Here is a 21,126-nt window from a genome sequence, read left to right on the forward strand (position 1 = left end):
GATAGAAAGTCTGATTCTAGACCAACACAGACCCTCAAAAAAAAAAATAAATAATAATAATAATAATTTCACACAAAGGAAAAGCAGTGCTCTATGAATAATGCTCGTACAGTCAGTGTTTGGGATTGACAGCTGTATTTCTTTGATTCTTTAGGAACAAATGTGTTGAGGAATTATTTGTTGCTGAATCTCTTAATGTTCAGAGGTTCACCTACATTTTCTTAATGTATTTGAAAAGTCTTTTAGGCTTAACTAAGGTTTAATTAAAACACAGTAAATAGAGAAACAATAATATTGTGAAATATTACAAATTTAAAGTAACTTTTATATATATATTTTTTTTAAATGTTATTATTCCTGTGATGGCAAAGCTGAATTTTTGGCATCATTATTCCAGTCTTCAGTGTCACATGATCCTTCAGAAATCATTATAATATGCTGATTTACTGCTTATGTAACATTTCTCATTATTATCAATATTGAATCAGTTGTGGTGCTTAATGTTTCTGTGGAAATACATATTTCAGTATTTTGATAAAATGTTAAAAAAAGAACAGCATTTTTATATAAAAATCTTTCCTAACAATAAAATGTCTACAGTGTTCCTTCTTGACTAATTTAATGCATCCTTGCCAAATAAAAGTATTAATTTCTTTCTAAATAAATAAATGACTACATGGTGTTAACAATATTATATTTAGCACATCACTAGCTTATAACTGCTCTCTCGGCTGATTTGTGTGTTAAACAATATTTCAGAACTCACATCAAAATATTTAAAAATCAAGTTAAGTAAAGATTACAGTAAAAGGGATAGTTCACCCAAAAACACAGATGGTCTAATCGCTTGCCAAATTACTTGACTTTGTCTGGCATGAAACATAAAGTAAGTCATATTCTATACATTCATATAGAAATCTCTTAGCTTGGACATAATGATAAATGTGTTCTTTTGTGTTCTGTGGAACAACATAAGGATAATTTACTGTCATTGGTCAATCCCCAGTTGGCCAAACAATAGACTAATATATCGTTCAAACCAATTTATTGGCAAGAAAGAGATGTACAAGAAATCAAGAAGCAAAGAGAGAGATTCAAAGTATCCTCAAAATAAAATAATAAACTAAACTAACTATACACACTATTTAAATACATGAACAAATCAAAAAGAGTGTTAATACTGGTATTGTACAAAAGTTTCACTGATGTTGAGATCACACTGCGGTTACTCCCATCTTAAAGTGCATATATGCTTTATACACCAGGGTTTCTTATACTCGAACCAAGCAACCCTTTCATTAACCCCAAACTATTCACAAACTACCATAAGTGTGCAGTTGCATTTGTATTCCACTGTATTGCTTTTTTGCAGTGTGATTTTTCGTCTTTCAGCTCAAAAACACCGTTTCATACAATAGCTACACATGCAGTTTGAATGCTCAAATGCCCATTTCTACCAGGCGTGCGTCTGTTTCCTCCACAGCGCCTGAACATTATCCAAACGCATTAGCCGTAAACTGTGCAGGCCCGGGCTGAACCCTGCGAACTTAAACAGTAGACAAATGTTCAGTGCCTCCATCCGTTCTCCTCCTCGCTCTCTCTAAATGCAGCGCTGCACTCTTGGCCGTGTATGTTCCTTTGTTCAGTGGAGTGTCTGTGTCTGTCTAGTGAAGTGAGCTCTCCTGATCTGAGACCACCGCTGGCATGGATCACACTCGCTCCTGTGTATGTGTGTGTCTGCAGTAAAAGGCTCTCCTGCTTGGCTACCAGAGTTGGCACGGTGTTCCCGCTCCCTAAATGCAAGACTAAACTCCTGTTTCTGTGTGTGTGCTGTTGGCATGGTGCTGCAGGCTTCTACAGGCCGCCAAAGGCCTGGCGCCATGGTGACATGATGTCAGACGACCAGCTGGTGAGAAGGGTGATGTGCACTGGCACGTAAGTGTGTGCACGTGCATGCATGCATTCACACACACAACTGGAGAAAATGGACATGCTCTCACACACACACACACACACACACACAATACTTCATGTGCACAAATGTACAGAGTACCAGTATACATTGTAAAAATAAAACTATTAGTCGGTTGTAGAGCAGGGTTATGATACAAATTTCACGATTCAATTCTCATTCACAAGCTTGCGATTCAATATTGATTATTTTGGATATATATCAGGTACAGTACATGGCAAATTTTCTCTCAAGGAAAGAAACTCTCTCAACTAATGCTGTAAAATATACACGAGAGTCAGTTGGTACTACATTACCATAATATTGAAGGTTAAAATTGACTGATTTGTTAAAATTACACTTAATGAAGTTTTTAAAATAATAAAAAGTTACAATTACATAATATTTCTACTTCAATTCGTTTTTTTTAAATATTAACAATGGCTGTCATAAAAATTTGATGGATTTAGTCAAACAAATTAAACACTGAAGAACTGTAAAAATTATAATGAATATATTATAAGGATTATATTATATTATATTATATGGTGCATATATATTTAGCTAAATGCTCCGCTCAATAGTTTATTTTTCTCCTCTCAATAGTTTATTTTTCTAGCTGGTGAGTTTATGGTCACCAAATATGTTTTTCTGGGGTAAATGTGACGTTACATGACATTGTTTACAAGCTGTTATATTGACGTCTTTGCGCGGCTGAAACACTGATTGAACGATTACATGAGACAGGATACAGATTGTAAAGTTGTACTCTTTCTTTTAACTTACCTTCGGATGGTTAGTCATGTTTATTTTGTGCTGAAACTGGTATTAATATGGAGGAGATGATCAGTTCACATACGCCACGCACTGCTGCATCTGTTGAACCGAGACGCTACAGCAATCTGTCACTCCACATTAAACGGCGCCAAAATGGCATTTATTGTTTGAATACTGCAATACAATGCACAGAATTTGAAATATGAGACTTTGTTTCATATTAAAACTACCAAAGCACAATGCTTATTACGATACATTGGATAGGAAGTGCCTTTTAATGTTCCGCCCATTAACTGAAAACAGGCTAGACTAATCGATTCTTGGGATTTAAGAATCGATATCGTTCCGTAAAAATGAGAATCGATTAATCGAGATATCGATATTTTTTACCCAGCCCTAGTCGGTTGTCTGAACAATTAGTCAACAAACCGGTATAAATTGGCTGTTTGCATAAGACTTGCGTTTAAAACACAAAAAGTGCAACAGAACGGAAGGAAATAAGAAAACTGTGAAAAAAAATAAAATAAACAAAACTTAAAACGAACACCATTTATTACTTTGTTTTATGCCATGTATCTTGCATCTAGAGGTATTTTCATAGCAAGAATGAAAAAAAGAATAAATAGGTAAATGAACAAATAAATAAACAGTTTAAAGGATGCAGACTAAAGATGGAAAGAATAATTTACAGAAAAAGATCATTTCTACATTTTCTACTGTTGACACTTCTATAAAAATCCTTTAAAGGAACTTTCTGGGGGAAAAGCCATGTTCCACAGAAGAAAAAGTCTTTCCGGTTTGGAACAACATTTATCTGAACATCATCTTGACCCGTAACAAAGATAGTACAGACTACTTCTCATTAACTACCAAAAATACTCTCGTAATTTGCTATTCTGTTTCATATAGATCCAGATTTTCAGGACACACACAGAAAAACACAGACAGACGTCCAACAAAATGACACTGTTAAATTCGGGTCCATTTAGCAGGCTGGCACACAAACCCCCCACACACACTTCTGAACTGGCACACAGATGCTCTGGCCCGAACTGCTCTTGGCTTGGTGGGTGCAAGCTGGCACAGCTGGACCTCTCCATATCCCACAGAGGTTGAAACTGTGAACACATACACCATAAATGACACAGCTTTAGGTCAGCAGTGCCCCCCACCAGTACTATATCCTTACAAGAGGACTGAAAAAAAGAGAGATCAGTCTTGTTAGAAATTATTTCTAAAGGAGAACATGAGAAGGAGGGAAGTTGGAAGGCAAAAAGCCAAAGAAAAAAATCTTTAACACCTTTCCTCAGTATAGACTCAAGTGCAGCCAATACAGTAAGCATGGCTTCAAAGCTGTAACGCAACTGATGGCACACTGTATCTACTGTGACACTACAAGGAAGGAATACGTGATATTTGATAAAAATAAAAAAATAAAAATCAATCTTACAACACGTTTTGTGCATACGTTTCAATACAGCATGTGTGGTTGTGCTGAAAAAAAAAAATCATGCTTCCATATATAATAAAAGATATTTTAACCAGAAAAAAAAAAAAACATGGAAATAGTCATTTTTATGCTATTGTTGGCCATATTTGTTTGCCTGGTCAGTGTCTTGGTTGTTAGTTTTAGTTCTAAAACATTCATCAACCAATCAGAATCAAGCATTCAACAGAGCTGTGGTATAAAAGGAAAGCATTAAAGAAAAGTTGTGACCAACACATCTGATGCGTCCGAAATAGTTCAATGTCCAGTAGGCATCACGTTTGCTTTGAAACTTTCTTCTGAGTATTAAAAAAAGTGTGTTCTATATCAAAGGTTGTGTTTGATCAGGGTAGATTTCTAAAACCAGGACGGGGCACTTTTCTATATAGCATGAATATGTGCAGTATGAATGAAATTTGGGTGTACTATATCCACCATGTTGTCATCGTCACGTGACCTACCAGCATCAACTGCTTCGCTACTCAGCTATTCACAACTCCTCTCTCGTGGCTTCATGGGACAGTAAAGTTACCATCAAATGCACACTCCAGGATCTTGCTAAAAGTATAAGGACATCAGGGTTCTCTGGCCACTTTTTTCCCCCTGAATACTATGAATTCAGACATACTGCTCTTTTGCCATAATGTTTTTGCACACTATGGAACAGAGTATGTGAGTGGAGTGCGGAGTGATTATGACTGGAGCGAGGAGCGGATTTTTTAAAAGTCGGAGCGTCATGGTTTTCACTCACTCCAAGAGCGCTCCACCACCGCTCCCTCCATCACGAGTAAAATTCATGCCAAAGCCACGTAATATGACTGCATATTTAGCAAGAATTCACATGTCAAAAATATTTAGCTAGTTTGATAGAGAAGGATCACTCAAATCAGAAAGAATGTGAAGGCTATGATGACGGCAATGGACATGAGCGAGTTGTTATAGTTCAAGGAATTAGTTTGTTCCTTCTAGATACTGAATATTTTCAGGTGAAAGCATGATTTAAACAAGTAGGCTACTACAACACTTATTCACACGCAATTGCTCTCTCAATAATGCATTCAAACAAATGTAATCTTACACTGCTACTTCATCTGTATCCGATTTCGAATGAGCAGAAATCTGTAAGAAATGCATCAATCCGTAGGTAAAACAAGTGATGAAAACGTACTGTTATTTTCATCACAAACAAAATTTGCACCACAAAAAGCAGCAAATAGCCTATACCTTTTAATGCTGACAACTATGTTACTAGCTTGTCATGTGGTAGGAAAACAATTTTGCACACTCGTGTTCCAATAAGCCACTTTGAAACTCTCCTGTTATTTTATTTATTTTATTTTTTAATATACGTTATGAACAGAACTGTGATATTTCAAACCTACTGAAATACTTTAGACGCGGAGCGGTGTTTCTGATATCAGTGAACTCTGAGTGGAGCTGGAGCGGAGTGATTATTAAGTGCTCGGAGGGGAAATTGTTGACGCTCCACTCCACTCACATACTCTGCTATGAAATAACATTACATTTTTTGTTATTAAAAAACAAATAAGCAAGCCCAGCTCAGGTGACAAAGTAACGTAATGCATTACTTTTAGTGCTGTCAAACGATTAATTGCGATTAGTTGCATCCAAAATAAAAGTTTGTTTACATAATGTGTGTGTACTGTGTTTATTATATATAAATACATGCACAAAAATACTGTATATATTTTGAAAATATTTACGTATATACTTTTAATTTATATTTTTATTTTATATTATATGAAAAATAAACAACATTTTTCTTAAATATATACATGCGTGTTTGTATTTATATACACATAAATATACACAGTACTCACTCATATAATATGTAAACGTGATTAATCATTTGTTACAATTAGTTACTTTTATATGGAGTAACAATACTGTAATGCATTACTTTTTAAAAGCAACTTTCCCCAACATTGACTGTATATAATATGAAAGTATGCATATTTGAAGTCAGCGATCACATTCACTTCATTTCGATTTACTGTATCAGTTTATCAGTCAGAGGGGTTCTTGACTCACTGCACTGACTTACTGAATTACCTACTGCAAAAAGTACTAAAAGACTCATTACAGGGAATCGTTAAGGAATCAGAACTAGAATCAATCAACTGCTTAAAGGGATAGTTCACCCAAAAATTTAAATTCTGTCATTAATTACTCACCCTCATGTCGTTCCAAACCCATAAGACCTTTGTTCATCTTCGGAACACAAGTTAAGATATTGTTGATGAAATCCGAAAGCTTTCTGACCCTGTATAGTCAGCAAGAAACTGACATGTTCAAGGTCCAGAAAGGTAGCAAGGACATCATTAAAATAATACATGTGACATCAGTGGTTCAACCGTTATATTTTACGGGTTTTATTAACGACAGAATTTTCAATTGTCAACTATCACTTTAAGATTCCCATCCTTGCTCTTAACTGCCCGCTTGCCACTCAAAAATACATAGTGAATAAATAAGCCAAGACAGACAAATGGTTGGGGGCTTTGTCTACATGAATCAATATTACTCCACAGTCCCAAAGCGCAGTAGCTTGAACAATATTACAATACAAAAACAAACACTGTCTGTACAGAAGGTAAAGGAGCATCCCTGATCCTAATACCTAATTCCAAAAATAAGCTTGGCAGAATAGCAAGCGCACTAAGATTAGCAGAGCAGTATGGTTTCACGCAGAGATTAAAAAGAGTCTTTTTGGTTAAAGCTGCTCTGGATGACAGCTGTGAGGGTAGACAGATGGTGCGCTGGCCTGTAGGGGAGAAGCCAGTGAGACTGTGTCAGGACAGGGTTACTTGGTCACCAGTGAGAAACCGTGATACCAAAAAGCTTATTTCTGCAGCACAGCACCCAGCGGCCATGATTAGCATTTAATGACGCTTGCATATTGAGAGCACTACTCTCTCAGATGAATATGGTTACGAATACTGCTAGCCAGCAAAAGAGCCTAAAAAGTCGAGACTGCTCATGCAAAAATAGTTACAACTGCCATTGGCTAAATATTTTTTGCTGTGAAAAGTAGAATAAAAATGCTAATACAAATGCTTTTGTATGTCAAAAACGCATCAATTTAGGGTTTTGCCATGTATCGCTAAGAAATTCGCTGATAAACACTGCTAATTCAAATACTAATTGTACATTATGACTAAGTGCAAGTGCAAAAATGTCGTCTTGGATGTTTTTAAAACAATTTCATACGGATATAAAAAGCTTTTCAGTTAAAAGACTTGATCGTATGTGTGCACTTTACCGCTGTATAAATGTGGTTAGCAGGAGGTAGAAGCTCTTGCTCTTCATTCGCTTGAGGCTACAATTTGGCTAACAGAGTTGGTGAACTGCAGGTCGATTTAATGCTGCTAGATTCTGTCTGAGAACAGACAATGATTACACTATTACACAACACTCAACTTCTAATCTGCAAATTTAAACTACAAATTAAATTTCAGGGCATTTTCTGAACTGTTTAATAGATATACTCCCCAACACTTTACCAGCAAACCAACTATAATAAGGTAAAATGAAAAGACTGAAGAAAATAACTCACAAAACCTTACTATGGCAGCAAGACCATGGTACAAAGATTACTGTATTCATATACCTTGTTATTTACATCACTGTTCAAAAAACAAAATAGCTAAAACTAAAAAAATAGCTGTTCTTAAGTTGGTCTCCTAGCCTGGTCAGCTGGTTTTTGAGCATTTTTTTCAGCTGGTCATACTGGGAGACAAGCTTGACCAGATAAACTAGTTATATGAATCTAAAACCAGCACAGGCTGGTTTTAGCTGTGTTTTTATTTTATTTATTTTTTTCGGCAAGGTTAGTACTTCAAAGAGTGACACAAATAATTTTTTTAAACTGCAAAAATAATACTATACTGCATTTTGGTAGCGCTTAGGCTTCTGCTTTGTCTAACACAAACTGAATTAGATTATAATGAGTTCAATTTATGCCAGTCTACAAGAGAGTAATGCATTTTAGGCCCCGTTTACAACTTCAGTCTCAGGTTATCTGATTACAAGTGGTCAGACCTAGATACAACGCAACCAGAATGTTTTGTGATCCAAACCATAGTGGGATGTAGTCCACATCGCATCCTAATGCAAACCCACCTCCTCTGTCAATCAACCATTGCACTCATCTGTCAATCAAGCAATGGTTTTAAATTTTGCTATTTATGCAGAACTTAAAAAGACTGAAAAACTATAGAAAACTTGTACATATAAACGGACACGATTTGACAGTCAATATGTAAAGACACAGATGATATAAGTCACATACATCTGAAGATGAGCAAATATAGTTTTAGAAAATACAGTAACACACACAAGAGACCCATTCGTGAGTAAAGTGGATCGCCAAGTCATAGGAGACACATTTGAGACATTATGCATGTCACGTGACCACTTGTGATGGAATACACCTAGATGGATGTTAATACCAAGTGTAAACAGGGCATTAATTTCATCAGGAATAATAACTTGCTCATTAACAGATATCCTTGCTTAACAAAACCATATTTGATATGCATATTTGCAAATGCAAAAAAGGAATTACATTGGAAATAATTTGCCATCAAATAACATAACGGGGTCTAACAAACTATCAGTGCTGAACCCTAAAGTTGACATGAAATTAAAATGCAACCTATTAAATTTCTAAATGCATGCGATTAATCTTATTGTGAATGATTCATCCATACATGTTTTGAAAAACTGAGCTCATAATTTTGAATCAGAGATCGCTAAAATCACTTCTCTCCAGTGACACATGCCAGGCCTCTCCAATCATTTAATCTGCTCAAACTCCACCCTATTTTTCAAACAAATGTAAGCTTCTATTGACATTGGCCTCCATCCAATATAACATAACCAAGTACCTGCACTAATTTATTTTTCCTTTTCCACTCAGATGTACATCACAATATATATTTTTTTAAATCTGCCACTACTTCCATTACATCACATCTTTAAAAGACCAATTATAATGCAAATATGTAATGATTTATATTCTCAAATATAATAAAATAAATCTAGTTAGCTCAATGCTACAAGCAAAAACAGTCTGAACATTTACACATGCAAATCCTATTTTTCCAGGAGAAACCAGCTCATTTTAAACAAGCAACCTGCTTGTTTGCTTCCACTTTATGCAAAACAAGCATTTGGATTTTGGGTCGAAACTTTTCCAATGAACTCAATGCTATATTAGATTAACCTACATGTTAAACTGTGACTATTATAAACTTTCGAAAAACAGGGTTTTAGAAGTTCAGCAGTGATAAATGACACTCATAATTCAGTGAGGTAACCCTGGCAACAAGACAACCAATAAAGAAAAGTATGACCAGCTCCGGTTAAAGGGCAGGATTTCCGCTGTGGCCAGTGGGGTTTATAAAATCCTCCTGCACATTTATCAAAATCACCTTTAATTATGAACTGCAAAGGAAATGCAAACCACAAACTAACATACACAGACCTGAAAGAGGGGATGGTACTAATCAAAGATCACACAAGCAAACGGGCAAGTCATCGCAAAGAATTCACACAAAACCCATTCACAGACAAACAAGCACTATAAACTATACTCACCATACTGCTTCCAGACATACAGTGACAACATTCAGCTCAAAGCACACACATTAAAGAGCATTTCAGTGGCACTGAGCAGGACAGGCGTAAAGGCTGAACCAGTGATTACAGGTTGGCATTTTGTGTGTAGGTGTCTGACGCTGTACACGGACAACTCAACTTTCAGGGTCCCAACTCACACACAAACTTTAATGCAGCTCTTTGCCGCCAAAAGTACACAGACCTCATTCAACACTACCAGACAATTACATTGATATATTCTAATTAGCAGTCTAGAAACACTTCATACTTCAAACACAGACTCTCACATTCAGACAATCATCAGCATTCACTCATATACTCACAAGTCAAGGAATTACATTTAAAATCACTCCGTTTACCTGTCAATTCTGACAAACGCTAACACTATGAAACAAAGTAGGCCTATTTGTTGTTGTTGTTGTATTTAAATTAGTGGTGGGCCGTTATCGGCGTTAACGTGCTGCGTTAACGTGAGACTCTTATCGGGCGATAAAAAAAAAATATCGCCGTTAATCTATTCTCAAAGTTGGGCTGGGAGCTGGGTCTATACTACGCAAGCTATGATGACTTTCACCTTGATATTTTAGCGCGGATGTATACCTAGCCGAATTGCACTATAGGGGGCGAGAACGAGTTATTAGAATTTATTTTTAAGAAGCTTCCCAATGGAAATCGGCAAGTCATTTCTGTCTCTATGTTACATGGTCGCGCTCTCTGTATCGCGCGCACAGCGGAGTTCCGCCCCGGTTCGCACACACACAAACAAACAAACAAACGTAAGCGCACACACAAGTAAGCACACTCCCACTCCTATTTGTAAATATTAAGCCGCAAAACGTCTATTTAAATATGACTTCTGTGTGTCTCTGTGTTAATGTATGGCGCAGACGCACGGGTTTGTTCACTACTCATACAGAAGCCCGCGTGATGCTTGCGGCGATATTAACGTCTGTCGTCTCACTAAATGAGGACATAAATACATGAACAACATCTCCAGAACTGCTCTGAGAGTCACTTCATGAGCATTCGAGCGTTTCATTTGAGAAAAACTATCCTCACGGCAACCCGTCAAAATAAAAGTTCGGTTTCACTTGAAGATATTGGGCAGAACGTAATAGGCTACTACTACTAAAACTATTAAAACCTTATCTTTAAGGAATAATCATACAATGTCTTCAATGTTATTATCAATATTAAATTCTTGATGACTGCTAGTTGTTTACTACTAGTAGTGAACTTATTCTGATCTACTTGGCAGAATTCAAATGAGCCATTTTAATCTAGATTAATTCCAAGATTACAGTGAGATTAATCTAGATTAAAAAAATTAATCTATGCCCACCACTAATTTAAATGCATTGCAATACCAGCTTTGCAGACATAGATTCAACACACAGCTGCAACAAATTATTTTGATAATCTATTAATCTAACAATTATTAGAACGACTAAACTTATCGATTATTTCACAGATTAATTGGTAGGCTTTTCACTTTCGCAATAAGTTAAAATATTGAGTTAAACATTTAAACTAATTAACAAAACAAGATAAATTACTTAAGTTTTTGAAAATGTTAAACAATTATTTAAAAGGTGCTGTATGTAGGATTGACACCTAGCGGTTGAACTAGTTATTGCAGTCCAAATTCAAAATATTCTAGACGTTGTGTTTTTTTTTTCCACCCGACCCTTTTTTTTTCTTTTCACACTCTTAGTAGAGTCAAAATCCTACATACAGCACCTTTAACAATAATAATAATAATAATAATGTCTTGTGCTACAACGCCACACTGGTCAATACATTTTATTGCAGGCTCTTACATTACGTAAGGCTGGGCGGTATATCGAGTTTGTACGATATAATCAATATATTTTTTATAAGCGATACGGTATGAAGCAATACCGTTAATATCGATATACAGTAGTTTGATACGAGCGCATCTGAAAAAATATCTAGGGAGGACACAGACTGAACTGCTGCGGAGAAAGTGCTTAATACAATTTGTTCTAAACATGTGACAAGCTTTATATGAAGGGCTTTAAAAAAAAACTCGTAAGATATAGTAGTCTATAGATTCAGTTTAAAGCGGCTCGGCCCGTCAGCTGCTCTGACAGAAAGGCTGCGTGTGCCGCTGACAGAGACACGCTGTTTAATGCGATATGCTGTTTTCCTAAATTCATAACTTACATTTCACAGGTATATTCTCCATCTGTAAATGTTAGAAATCCATGGAAATATTTCCATTTTGCTGTCAGAAGTGCATGAGCTTTTGCTTTGCGATTCTCTGCTAAACTTCACAGATGTCATATAGAACGAGCGCCGCCACACGCATGCACACCAAACAGACAGAGCTCAATGAAATAAGAGCGCAATAACTCTGTACTAAAATATATATTTCGCTGAAATATTCGTAGCTGGGCAATAAATGTGACATATGTAGAATTTTAAACCTACAAGTAAGTGTATTTGTATGATAGCACTAACTGTAAAATGACTGTAATGGGGTAATCAAAACAGCCTTTTTATTCAATTAGTATTTTTAGTTTAGTAAATTTAACTTCTGCTTTAAAAGCATTATTTTTTGCACATAATACAGGTGCATCTCAAATTACAATGTTGTGGAAAAGTTCATTTATTTCAGTAATTCAACTCAAATTGTAAAACTTGTGTATTAAATCAAATCAATGCACACAGACTGAAGTAGTTTAAGTCTTTGGTTCTTTTAATTGTGATGATTTTGGCTCACATTTAACAAAAACCCACAACAATCTCAACAAATTAGAATACTTCATAAGACCAATAAAAAAACATTTTTAGTGAATTGTTGGCCTTCTGGAAAGTATGTTCATTTACTGTATATGTACTCAATACTTGGTAGGGGCTCCTTTTGCTTTAATTACTGCCTCAATTCGGCGTGGCATGGAGGTGATCAGTTTGTGGCACTGCTGAGGTGGTATGGAAGCCCAGGTTTCTTTGACTGTGGCCTTCAGCTCATCTGCATTTTTTGGTCTCTTGTTTCTCATTTTCCTCTTGACAATACCCCATAGATTCTCTATGGGGTTCAGGTCTGGTGAGTTTGCTGGCCAGTCAAGCACACCAACACCATGGTCATTTAACCAACTTTTGGTACTTTGGTTTTCAAAAAACACAATGGACCAACACCAGCAGATGACATTGCACCCCAAATCATCACAGACTGTGGAAACTTAACACTGGACTTCAAGCAACTTGAGCTATGAGCTTCTCCACCCTTCCTTCAGACTCTAGGACCTTGGTTTCCAAATGAAATACAAAACTTGCTCTCATCTGAAAAGAGGACTTTGGACCACTGGGCACCAGTCCAGTTCTTCTTCTCCTTAGCCCAGGTAAGACGTCTCTGACGATGTCTGTGGTTCACTTCCACTCAACTTTCTGTTAACATGCTTGGATACAGCACTCTGTGAACAGCCAGTTTCTTTGGCAATGAATGTTTTTGGCTTACCCTCCTTGTGAAGGGTGTCAATGATTGTCTTCTGGACAACTGTCAGATCAGCAGTCTTCCCCATGATTGTGTAGCCTAGTGAACCAAACTGAGAGACCATTTTGAAGGCTCAGGAAACCTTTGCAGGTGTTTTGAGTTGATTAGCAGATTGGCATGTCACCATATTCTAATTTGTTGAGATAGTGAATTGGTGGGTTTTTGTTAAATGTGAGCCAAAATCATCACAATTAAAAGAACCAAAGACTTAAACTACTTCAGTCTGTGTGCATTGAATTTATTTAATACACAAGTTTCACAATGTGAGTTGAATTACTGAAATAAGTGAACTTTTCCACGACATTCTAATTTATTGAGATGCACCTGTATATGCCTACATGGTTACATTCAGGTTTATTTATTTGTTTAATCCAAATACAAAATACCGAGATATATACCGTATACCGCAAACCAGCCAAAAATTACCGAGATATTAATTTTTGCTCATATTTTTGCCCTAACATTAGGCCAAGTCATATAACTATTTAACAACAAAATTTTCGCCATCGTCTATAAAGTTGACTAATCTTTTCAGCCCTAATTCAACAAACACAATCAATAATATGAAGAGTTCATTTGCAAAAACCGATAACTTGATTTTTTTTTTTTTTTTCAGAAATTACATTTTTTTTTTTTTATTATTGTGCATTCCAAGTAATATCAATCAAACTGCAGCTGGGTTGTTTTGAGTAAGTAATAACTTAAACAAATACAGGTTATTTACAAAATTAAAGTTCATTGAAAGTATGTTTTTTTTTTACATATTGAAAGTTTGTTTTATAGCAAAAGCAGATAACTCCAACAGTATTTTTTTTGGCAAAAGCAGATATAACTCCACATTTCATGTTTTAGAGTTTAAGAAAACACTTGCTTAATCTTTGTAATCTCCTCAGATGACAATGTAGATGCATGAAAAACGTTGTTGTTGCTGTGATCATAGACTGTATGCATTGTAACGCGCTACTTTTGCAAGGTTCTGTGAAAACGTTTCAGCTCCTATTTTCCTTTAAGCCCTAAAGAAGATATCACAGGTTCATCAAGTTCGTCGAAATTATCCACCCTCGATCACTTTTAGTCAGCTTTGACGAAACTCCTCTCAGCTAGCACGTCTTTTAAAAGTGAAAGCAGCCTTGTCACCTGACCTGAATACAACGTGCTGATTCCCTAAAATGGACTTATCAGCTTCTGTTCAAAAAACAAGGGTGCTTGTTGGCTTCTGCAGTAAAACGTGAACTCGCGATGCCCTGAAAGTGGACAATACCAGCTTTTTTGACAAAACATGTTTAGGATTCAGATCGCGCTATACGTGGAGAATAATGCACGGCAATCAGCTCTTTTTTTTTTTTAAGTGGCGTTTATCGGTTTTTGCAAATGAACTCTTCATATACAACCAATGTTTTTACTTAGGGCTGGGCGATATATCGAACACGATATTCATGCGCATCTCGTCAGTAAAGCCGGTTCCGTGATTAGCGCTAAATATCCATCACCTGTTTTCAAATAGAGCGCCATTTAATACACAGAGCCATAGTTCACTGACAAGCTACGCAATATCGCGTTCATTAGCGAAGGCGATTCATCTGCGATAATGAACGCGATATTGCGTAGCTTGTCAGTGAACTACGGCTCTGTGTATTAAATGGCGCTCTATTTGAAAACAGGTGATGGAGATTTAGATTTAGCGCTAATCACGGAATCGGCTGGCGAATCTTGAATATCGTGTTCGATATCGCCAATATTTACTGCACACAAAAAGTATTCTTGTAGCTTCGTAACATTCAGGTTGAACCCCTGATGTCACATGGACTACTTCAATGTCCTTGCTACGTTTCTGTGCCTTGACCGTGATAGTTCCCTTGCTGTCTATGGGAGGGTCAGAGACCTCTCGGATTTAATCAAAAATATCTTAATTTGTGTTCTGAAGATGAATGAAGGTCTTATGGGTTTAGAACGACATGAGGGTGAGTAATTAATGACAGAATTTTCATTTTTGGGTGAACTATCCCTTTAAATGTACTATGTGATAAAAACTTAAAAGGGTTTTCTTGGGTCCATCTTACAAAATCAAAGTTGGTCTCATGACAGTAAAATTTGGGCAGACCAAAAACATGTTTTACAGACAAGTTTGAGCTACAACAATGTCATTTTGGTGGCTCTTCACCCTTCAATGAGTCAGTCTAGTTTGGCCAATACTGAAATAAACTATTCATTCACCCAAATTAAAATGACCTTCTTTCTCCAGTGGAACACAAGAGGGGATATTAATCCAAATGTCTTTTAATTACAAAGAAAATGGATTAGGCAAATAAACAACGAAAATGTAAAATTATAAATTTAATGGGTGAAGGAATCCTTTAAACCAAAAAACTAATTTTACTTACACATCTAAGTATTGACTTTGTCTGAGAATTTATGTTTTCAAAATCAGCAGAAGAATTATTAGTTTATTCATGCATCACAAATACAATTCAAAGTTGTAAATGGCTACAGTTATTGTTGGCCAAAGGACCCAGGTTGCTAGCATCAGTCACCTCTGGGCATACCACAACTACAGCCAAGCCTGTGATACAGAATACCAGCAATTTCTGCCAAATATGAGAGTGGGACAGACACTGAAAGAGCAAGACACTAAAATTGCATTAGAAGAAACAATCAAATCATTGTTTCCCATAAACTTTCTCCCAAACTCACTTTCAATAACTGGCATGTTTAAATGCGGTAGATAAATTCCATAGGTGCTTTGTAACATCTATACAATGAAAATAGCGCCAAAAGCAAAAGAAATTCAACGCGCCTGTGTCTTATTAGACTTAAAATTATACTTTCAGAAAAAAAAAAAAAAAAAAATGCTTGCCTAAGCAAAACTCATCACAATACTAGGGTGTTTTTTTTTTTACATGTTGCTACGTGGACTGGATTTTTAAACATTTATGCACCAGCAGGAAATCCACAATTCTACTTAAATTAATAGTTAGGTCAACAATGAAAATTGTGTCATCATTTACTCACTCTCATGTCATACCAAACCCTTATGATATATTATGGGAAATTGTAAATAATGTAATTGTCATTCTCTTCCATGCAATAGCAATTAGTTGGGAATGGTGTTTTAAGCTTCACCAAGAAAGCAAATGCACCAAATCTCTTGAAGCCAACATTAACAGAATTATTCTTTCAAGCGAACATTTTGCATGAGTTGGTTGAGCTGGTTCACAAAACCATGCTGAGCGATTCATTCACAAAATAGATCACTCTGGTTCTTGAGGAACTAGCAGTGAATAACGAAGTGGTTTGTCTGACACACAAAAATATTAAGAATTGGAATATAGTGCATGACTACTTTTATGATGCTTCTACTTCCTTTTTGTCTCCATTAATTTTAAGAGCATGGAAAAATGCAGCTAAAACATTGCTCAAATTTCTCTTTTTGTGTTCAACGGAAGAAAGCAAGTTATGAATCTTTGGGCAAACTATTCCTTTAAAACCAATAGCAAACATCTCCAAAATAAAACCGCCAGTCTTGTCTGTAGAACAAACTCATCCATAATCTCAAGCATGAGAAATAGTAATGCATTCTTATACTTAAATATACATATTCTATCAAGCAATATGCCATTCAAATCAATCTAGTGGGGTGCCTTGCTCCTTACTGGACTCAAATAAAATTAGCAAGGTCCCCCATCATCCAGTATGAAGGTCTTGTAAAAGCACAACTGTTTTTATGCAAAATAATGTAGTTAGTCTTTCTTTGCAGTATTAAATCAAAAAGGTCTTAAATATGAAATCCTACATTTCAGATCCGTGTAAAACAAGACTGTGTGTGCATTGCACTATAGTTAACTTACCTTGAACACCCCTCAGGTTTCAGAGTCTCCCGTTCTCCCTCATCTGAAGACCATGCAAATAATTTCCACTGTAAATAGCGTGTGTGAATTTGTGAGCGCCTCTTCTCCCGTAGATTAAACCAGTGGGCTCAGGAGATCACAGACTCTATCCGAACACCTGTGGAGAAAAAAGAAGTTCAGAGTCAGACCACAAACATACACATAACCACAGAAGATCTGAAGATAGCGGTAGATGCTTGACGGTGGTAGAGGTTGTTGTGTGATTTTTCTTATTTGAGCATTTACTCTTAGATGTCAAGTAGAATTGGTTGCACTGAGATTATGTGCAAGTCATAAAAGTGATGATGAGATTTCATGGAAAGTGCAGGAGCAAGGGCAAAAACAGGAAGCCATTTTTGCAAGTGAGGTTCCAAATAATGCCAATGCAGTTCAACATCATTCGGCAGCAAGAAACTAAGATTCAATAAAGAAAAACCAAACCGTTCTCAAATATCACAGTATGCAATATTTCAGACAATTTGGTATTGGGCTTCTCTTTATTGCACAGTGACTTAGGAAAAATACCGGCATTATTATTGAATGCTGTGGCGAGGCGAAGCCAAAACGAATTGAACGCTTGCTGCCAGAATAAATCCAAGAAACATAAGAACTTTCCCCCCTTTCCAATCGTTCTAACGAACTTCACCACATGCTAATTCTTGACAAAACCAAACCTACGGCAGCAATTACATGACTCACTTTGTGGATAGGTACAACAAGAATTCCATTCTCTAAACACACACTCAGACTAGTTAAAAGAATGGGCGAAGATTTCCCTCAGGTCTTTTATGCTGTAGTCTACAAGATTGACAAAGTACATTCAAGGTTCAGAAGACAGAAAACCAAGCATTACATTAGCACACTGTAATGTTTCTTTAGCGATTTCAAGTAAAAATGAAAAGTGGTTGGTGCTTCGGCTCCCAAACACACAGTAAGTTAGAAGATCTTACTACTTAATTAAACTCAACAAAAAGCATCTGTATCTAAAAGGTCAGTCCTCACCAAGAAAAACACTGTAATTTGTTACCCCTAATAGCATACAGTCAGCAATTTAGCACACAATCGGAGCATTTACTCCTGACAATAAAACAAATCTGATGCTAATTCTTCATCAATATCTAAATTGCGGTCTTAAGCCAAAGTCTCACAACACTACACACAACAACAGTCTTTAATGTGCATACATAATGCACTAAAAGTCACTTAAGTTCAAACTAAGGTAACCAAAGGTTGTAACACCTATAAATAATGCATTCAAGGTTATATATTCACGCTTGGCAAACCACACCCAGCAAACATGGGTTTTCCTTTTGAATAATATCACAAATATGCAAAGTATGAGAGTTCCTTGACTTGTGACAACCTTATCTATATTGCGCACAATTCAAGCAGCAAAGCTTCCTAAGGTCAAACACATTTTGACAGTGTTCTGAAGAAAATTTTGTTCAAAAGCACCTTGGTTGCTTGTGTTTTTGCTCATTTGTGATACACCCTGCTGTGTGCAGGCCTGGGCAGAGTTAACTAGCCTCTCTCGAGTAACCCAACACAGATACCTGCACACAGAGGAAGCTAATAGACAACAAAACACCATTTATATCTGCAGTCGAGTTGCGTATCACGTTCAGCTGGATATACGGTTTCAAAACGAGGGTTTTAGCAACACTGTAAGAAAAGTAAATGGGGCTTGATGTAACAATGGAGAGCTGTAAAAACACGCAGCGGCGGCCTCACGAACTTCCTTGTAACCTGGTGGATTCTCTGAGTCTGAAGAGGACAAAAAAACCGAGGAAAGTTGGGGAAGCAAAGGCGTTTACGAGGGAAACAGAAGTGTTTAAATGTATAAGGGCGGTGCATGCGGAAATAAGTGTTTTTAAATGAACAGTTGAGATTTGTAGCGATTAAAAGTAGGTATGAGAGAAGGAAAACCGCGGGGTGGGAAAACAAGCTTCCTTTAGCATCTCCAGCCATAATGGCATTTGCAAGAAAGTTATACGTGCCTTACTATGAGTGCATGTTGGATAAAGAAAATATCTAACACAGTCGAATTAAATTAAGAGCACTTGGACTATTTATTTGTGACCTTTAAACGCAAATAATCCGAAATGAGGGGTTTCCTAAATTATAATTCAATGGGAGCAAGGCCAATCGAGCGTGGAAGAAAAGTATGAACGAAAGCAAAACAAATCTTACCCATGTCGAGCACGGCAACAGCAAATATTCCACATAAAGCACTTTTCCCATTGCAATTGCTAAAATAAATCAGGGCTCCGCGAATTCCATTCCCACTGGAAAAAAAAGTGAAGTTATTCCACAAGCGAGCGCATTCCCCTCATTATAATCCTAGAGGTATCCCATTTTCCAAAGAAAAAAAAAATCAAGAGCATGGATGCCCGAGCCTTCTCGCTAACAAAGGGCGCCGACAATCCTAGGTAAAAACCCAAAGAATCGGTGTAGGAAAAAATCTCAGCTCCGGACTACAAATGGCCAAACGGCGGATCCAAGACGTCCCAAACTTGTGCAGCCCTTTTTTCTCTCTCAAAGAAGTTGTTCCTGTTTCGCCAAAGCTTGGGGGAGGGGAGCTGTTTTATCAAGCTCCTGGCCAAAGAGAGAGCGAGAGAGAGAGCCTAAAATCCTGCAAGCTCTTATGAGCCAGAGATCCACTAGAATAAACGCTTTAAATCAGGTCTGCAGTGTATTTGTAGAGCGAGTGATATGCGTTAAAAATAGCAGTGGATCAAATAATAACCGCAGCGACACAAAGATCTCTTATGAGAATCAACGCCAGTCCTTATATACAATATATCGGAGCACTTGTAGAGCTATGTTTCTTGCTATATTAATCGACATTATATGTTTTAGATGCGAAAAGGATACTCTATTTCCTTTATCCTTTGGACTGCTCTCCTTTACACTGGTTGGGAAAAGCCGCTATATTTTAATGGTGAAAAGTGTGCGGTTGGAAAAACACAGAGGGGTGTCCGATTCCGCGCGACGGGGCTTCGCGAGCGATTCCGTCTCCCAAAAACGTGCTAGTCACAGCCTTTCCTTATGAACCAAGAGTGATTAAAATAGCTCACGGCACTAACATGGCTTCCCCCATCAGAGATGAGCGAGTGCCGCTGATGTGCGCTCGCCTCCCCCCTCTTTGATCCGGCCGGATGGTTCAGTCCATATTGTAATAAGTAGCAATTCTAGGTCAGGTTGACTCGCTGTTGAATATAAGTGAGTGACGGCGGAGATCAAGTCGCGCGACTGTGTTCTGAATCCAGACGGAATTCTTTGTTATTCAAATGTAGGCAATAATGGCTAATCAATGCAAGGAAGAGCTCACTAGTGTAGTAAGGACGTGTTGAATCCTGGTGTACAGCTGTTTTGTTGAGAGTGAGACATTGTGAGGTAAGAGAAGGTGTCAAAATTATAATCACATTCCTACCATTTAAGTGATGTCAGATGCTAGATGGAAATGAATCTTGTGAAAACACTGTCTGCATTATATTTACTCCCAAATTACAACAAAGGAAAATACATTAATCTTCACATGTAGTGTTTTAACTACACTTCAGGTTTTACATTTCCCGCGTTACAACACATTAGTGAGAGAAACCCGCTCGGAGCCAAAGGAGAGTAACAAAAACCACCAGCAATCCAGACCAGCTCACACCACTTCTGTGTCTACAGTGTTTAATGTGATACATTGACAAAAGTCATCTGGTCGTTACACAATCCCCAAGTCTAAATATTTCCCTACTATGTCAAAAAAAAGTAGGCCCTATGAGTCTGAATATGTAGTATTCATATATGCCCAGAACAAGTATCCATGCATCCAAGTGCGGCAAAAAAAAAAATAGATAAATTTGAAAATGACTGC

The 21,126-nt window shown here is 36.9% G+C and overlaps 1 protein-coding gene across 4 annotated transcripts in view; it reads right to left on the reverse strand.

Annotated features, from left to right (window-relative positions):
* bcl9 (BCL9 transcription coactivator) overlaps window positions 1-21,126 on the reverse strand; it is a 120,715-nt gene that overhangs the window by 29,571 nt on the left and 70,018 nt on the right. For 3 of the 4 annotated variants that reach the window (XM_058748143.1, XM_058748217.1, XM_058747985.1), the window contains exons 1-2: window positions 19,449-20,154; window positions 17,220-17,376 (exon numbers count right to left, since the gene is read on the reverse strand). The gene's annotated coding sequence lies outside the window, so the exon portion shown is untranslated. Of the gene's footprint in view, window positions 1-17,219; window positions 17,377-19,448; window positions 20,155-21,126 lie in introns of those variants that run through there. The other variant, XM_058748059.1, reaches the window with a different exon arrangement.

The sequence above is a fragment of the Onychostoma macrolepis genome, chromosome 01 (genome assembly GCF_012432095.1).
Source record: "Onychostoma macrolepis isolate SWU-2019 chromosome 01, ASM1243209v1, whole genome shotgun sequence".
NCBI lineage: Eukaryota > Metazoa > Chordata > Actinopteri > Cypriniformes > Cyprinidae > Onychostoma > Onychostoma macrolepis.